At 56.3% G+C, this 4,938-nt stretch overlaps 2 non-coding genes across 2 annotated transcripts; both read right to left on the bottom strand.

The window, feature by feature from the left end:
- Window positions 1–233: 233 nt before the first annotated feature.
- Window positions 234–388, bottom strand: LOC124740729. The gene has a single exon (XR_007009885.1). It is a non-coding gene; the product is annotated as a 5.8S ribosomal RNA (ribosomal RNA).
- A 351-nt stretch (window positions 389–739) lies between these two features.
- LOC124740723 lies at window positions 740–2,647 on the bottom strand. Its single transcript, XR_007009883.1, has one exon. It is a non-coding gene; the product is annotated as a small subunit ribosomal RNA (ribosomal RNA).
- Window positions 2,648–4,938: the final 2,291 nt, after the last annotated feature.

Below are 4,938 nucleotides of genomic sequence, written 5' to 3'. Positions count from 1 at the left end.
AATATGCTTAAATTCAGCGGGTAGTCTCGCCTGCTCTGAGGTCGTTGTACGAGGTGTCGCACGCCACACCGCCAGCCGGCTGTGCACGCTACCGAGAAAGTACCGGTATGCGAACCGCCAGGCGACGGGCGCGCATCGCACGTTTGAGGAGACGCGGCCGGCCCCACAGGCGGCCGCGACACTCCCAGGTCTGCGAAGCGGGGCAAAACGCCGCGCGCTTCAGTATACGTAGCCGACCCTCAGCCAGACGTGGCCCGGGAACGGAATCCATGGACCGCAATGTGCGTTCGAAACGTCGATGTTCATGTGTCCTGCAGTTCACATGTCGACGCGCAATTTGCTGCGTTCTTCATCGACCCACGAGCCGAGTGATCCACCGTCCTGGGTGATCTTTTCTCAGTTTCCGCCGTCTCTTTCGAGACGGTCGCATAGGCGGGAGTGAGGCGTGTGGCGGCCCCTGTTCCAGCGTTCTGTGTCCAACGGCCTCACGGCCGACGGGCGTCGTACGGCTCCACACCGGAGCGGACAGGCACTCGGGCGAAAGTCATTCAAAACCGGCGCCAGGCGCCAGGTGCCGCAGGCCAGCCGCTCCAGCGCTTCAGCGCTCGTACCACACAACATTGCCGCTAGTTTTGAGAGGCACGCGTGGTTCCGCACGCGGCGCACGGCTACGGCGAGCCGTACAGGTAGCGTGTTGCGCGACACGACACGCACATCGAAAGACATGCAGTCTAGTCGGTAATGATCCTTCCGCAGGTTCACCTACGGAAACCTTGTTACGACTTTTACTTCCTCTAAATGATCAAGTTTGGTCATCTTTCCGGTAGCATCGGCAACGACAGAGTCAATGCCGCGTACCAGTCCGAAGACCTCACTAAATCATTCAATCGGTAGTAGCGACGGGCGGTGTGTACAAAGGGCAGGGACGTAATCAACGCGAGCTTATGACTCGCGCTTACTGGGAATTCCTCGTTCATGGGGAACAATTGCAAGCCCCAATCCCTAGCACGAAGGAGGTTCAGCGGGTTACCCCGACCTTTCGGCCTAGGAAGACACGCTGATTCCTTCAGTGTAGCGCGCGTGCGGCCCAGAACATCTAAGGGCATCACAGACCTGTTATTGCTCAATCTCGTGCGGCTAGAAGCCGCCTGTCCCTCTAAGAAGAAAAGTAATCGCTGACAGCACGAAGGATGTCACGCGACTAGTTAGCAGGCTAGAGTCTCGTTCGTTATCGGAATTAACCAGACAAATCGCTCCACCAACTAAGAACGGCCATGCACCACCACCCACCGAATCAAGAAAGAGCTATCAATCTGTCAATCCTTCCGGTGTCCGGCCTGGTGAGGTTTCCCGTGTTGAGTCAAATTAAGCCGCAGGCTCCACTCCTGGTGGTGCCCTTCCGTCAATTCCTTTAAGTTTCAGCTTTGCAACCATACTTCCCCCGGAACCCAAAAGCTTTGGTTTCCCGGAGGCTGCCCGCCGAGTCATCGGAGGAACTGCGGCGGATCGCTGGCTGGCATCGTTTATGGTTAGAACTAGGGCGGTATCTGATCGCCTTCGAACCTCTAACTTTCGTTCTTGATTAATGAAAACATACTTGGCAAATGCTTTCGCTTCTGTTCGTCTTGCGACGATCCAAGAATTTCACCTCTAACGTCGCAATACGAATGCCCCCGCCTGTCCCTATTAATCATTACCTCGGGTTCCGAAAACCAACAAAATAGAACCGAGGTCCTATTCCATTATTCCATGCACACAGTATTCAGGCGGGCTTGCCTGCTTTAAGCACTCTAATTTGTTCAAAGTAAACGTGCCGGCCCACCGAGACACTCAATAAAGAGCACCCTGGTAGGATTTCAACGGGGTCCGCCTCGGGACGCACGAGCACGCACGAGGCGGTCGCACGCCTTCGGCTCGCCCCACCGGCAGGACGTCCCACGATACATGCCAGTTAAACACCGACGGGCGGTGAACCAACAGCGTGGGACACAAATCCAACTACGAGCTTTTTAACCGCAACAACTTTAATATACGCTATTGGAGCTGGAATTACCGCGGCTGCTGGCACCAGACTTGCCCTCCAATAGATACTCGTTAAAGGATTTAAAGTGTACTCATTCCGATTACGGGGCCTCGGATGAGTCCCGTATCGTTATTTTTCGTCACTACCTCCCCGTGCCGGGAGTGGGTAATTTGCGCGCCTGCTGCCTTCCTTGGATGTGGTAGCCGTTTCTCAGGCTCCCTCTCCGGAATCGAACCCTGATTCCCCGTTACCCGTTACAACCATGGTAGGCGCAGAACCTACCATCGACAGTTGATAAGGCAGACATTTGAAAGATGCGTCGCCGGTACGAGGACCGTGCGATCAGCCCAAAGTTATTCAGAGTCACCAAGGCAAACGGACCGGACGAGCCGACCGATTGGTTTTGATCTAATAAAAGCGTCCCTTCCATCTCTGGTCGGGACTCTGTTTGCATGTATTAGCTCTAGAATTACCACAGTTATCCAAGTAACGTGGGTACGATCTAAGGAACCATAACTGATTTAATGAGCCATTCGCGGTTTCACCTTAATGCGGCTTGTACTGAGACATGCATGGCTTAATCTTTGAGACAAGCATATGACTACTGGCAGGATCAACCAGGGAGCTGCGTCAACTAGAGCTGAGCAGCCGGCCGCCCGGGAGTGTGTCCCGGGGGCCCCGCGCGAACACGCAAGCGTCCGCTCAATCATTCTGCAAACAGGAGGAGGCTGAGCTCCCCTGCACAATACACCTCGAAACCCTCTCAGGTCCCGGCGGCGCGCAGCGCCGTCCCAAGTACTTGGTCGGGTTCGAGAGAGGCGCAATCGCCCGGAGTTAGGCGAGTAGACGCTTTCGGTGCGACCACCCGTGCTCCCAACTGAGCTTGCCGCTGCCGACAGAGGCCGGGAGCGTGCTGTCGTGGCATTGCCGGCGGGAGACAACACGCGCCACCTACGGTGACCGGCAGCTCCAACGCCAGCGCCACAGAAGGACAAAAGCCCCACTTGGGTGCCGAAGCGAACTCTCCCAGCACAGCGCACGCGCCAACACATCCGCACAGCTGCGATACAAACCACCAGCGAGAACCGCTGGGGCGACCGAGCAGCAGACGGCGTCGCGGCGCCGAGCGCCGGGCGGCGGCGCATCCTCAACGCACACAGTCCTCAATCGGACCAGCACACTGAAGATGTCCACCGCGCTTCGCACCGGGCCCGCGAGGACCTACTTTGGCCGCACGGCGCCGCGCGCAGGGTGCGCCGGCGCGCAGCTGCGACGCCTGCCGCGTCCGTCGGCCGGCGCGCCTGCCACTGGCCGCCCCCACCAGCCGGCTGTAGCGCGTGCGCCCACGCACCGCGCGGCCAGCACGCCGGGAGGCGCCCCCTCACCGGCCGGGGACGGTCCCACCCAGCCACCGCCGCGTATCGCTTCACACCCAGATGCCGTTCAGTTTCGTCGGCATGGTGGGTATCGCTGGAACAACCGGTTCGTACCTCAACCTATCGTCGCCATCACCGATTCACCCCTAGCGAGAACAACCGCACCACAACAGGTTACCATTTGTTCATTTGCGTAACTTCACCAGAAAACGCAGGCGTCCATCGCCATTTGCAACTTCAACGATTATTGCATGCCTGTGTCAGGTGTCACGCCACACTACGTCTGCCCACATACACGCAACAAAATGTGCACGCCTAGACAATACGTGGAAGGTGGCCCCCGTACGTATGCGATGTCCATTGCTCGAACGACTGTCAACCGGCCTCTGTAGCATGTCGCAGATATGGAACGCGGTGCACCATGCCATCACGGTGTGTGAGGAGAGACGACTAGGTCCGAATACATCAACAGACAGCTCATGCTGATCGCCATCCACGGCGTCCGTTCCTCCCACACGTCTCTATGGCGTACCACACTGCAATCCAGCTCTCATAGGGAGACGACACGTAGCTGCGTGCACAATATTTGCACTGTATGGTCCGCCGTTTTTGGGCGCAGTCGTTGTACGGTCACACATGTGCCACGATGTATCATTCGGTACATAAGGACGAATGTGCAGTACAGATTGTGGTTTACGCGTACGACATTAGCGGACGGTTGACACAGGCCGCACCACAACGTAGCCTGAGTACGTCGCATGCGAAGGGCATTGAACATGCAAACTTCTCACCAACCAGCTTGCGAAGGCAGGGGGGCAAGGTGGGGGACGTGGGGAGGGGCGGCATGTACGTCCTGCTGCCATCCACATTACAGTGTACAGCAGGAGCATGTGGAAAGTCAGCAAGACTTGCAAGGTGTTTAACATGAAGCGATACACAGGGGAGCGGGCAGTGCGAGTAGCGAACTATATTGCGAGGGTTGCGGGTGGGCAACACTACACTAATTGAACGAGTCGTATAACAATTACAGAGCAGGTTTAGGCGACAACATGGGTTACGTTAGGGGACAACGTGGGTTACGTTAGGGACAACGTGGGTTACTTTAGGGGACAACGTGGGTTAGGTTAAGGCACAACGTGGGTTAGGTTAAGGCACAACGTGGGTTAGGTTAAGGCACAACGTGGGTTAGGTTAAGGCACAACGTGGGTTAGGTTAAGGCACAACGTGGGTTAGGTTAAGGCACAACGTGGGTTAGGTTAAGGCACAACATGGGTTAGGTTAAGGCACAACATGGGTTAGGTTAAGGCACAACATGGGTTAGGTTAAGGCACAACATGGGTTAGGTTAAGGCACAACGTGGGTTAGGTTAAGGCACAACGTGGGTTAGGTTAAGGCACAACGTGGGTTAGGTTAAGGCACAACATGGGTTAGGTTAAGGCACAACATGGGTTAGGTTAAGGCACAACATGGGTTAGGTTAAGGCACAACATGGGTTAGGTTAAGGCACAACATGGGTTAGGTTAAGGCACAACATGGGTT

This window comes from Schistocerca piceifrons, unplaced genomic scaffold (genome assembly GCF_021461385.2).
Source record: "Schistocerca piceifrons isolate TAMUIC-IGC-003096 unplaced genomic scaffold, iqSchPice1.1 HiC_scaffold_181, whole genome shotgun sequence".
NCBI lineage: Eukaryota > Metazoa > Arthropoda > Insecta > Orthoptera > Acrididae > Schistocerca > Schistocerca piceifrons.
Note: the sequence above shows the minus strand (reverse complement) of the source record. Positions and strands in the feature narration are given on the sequence as shown.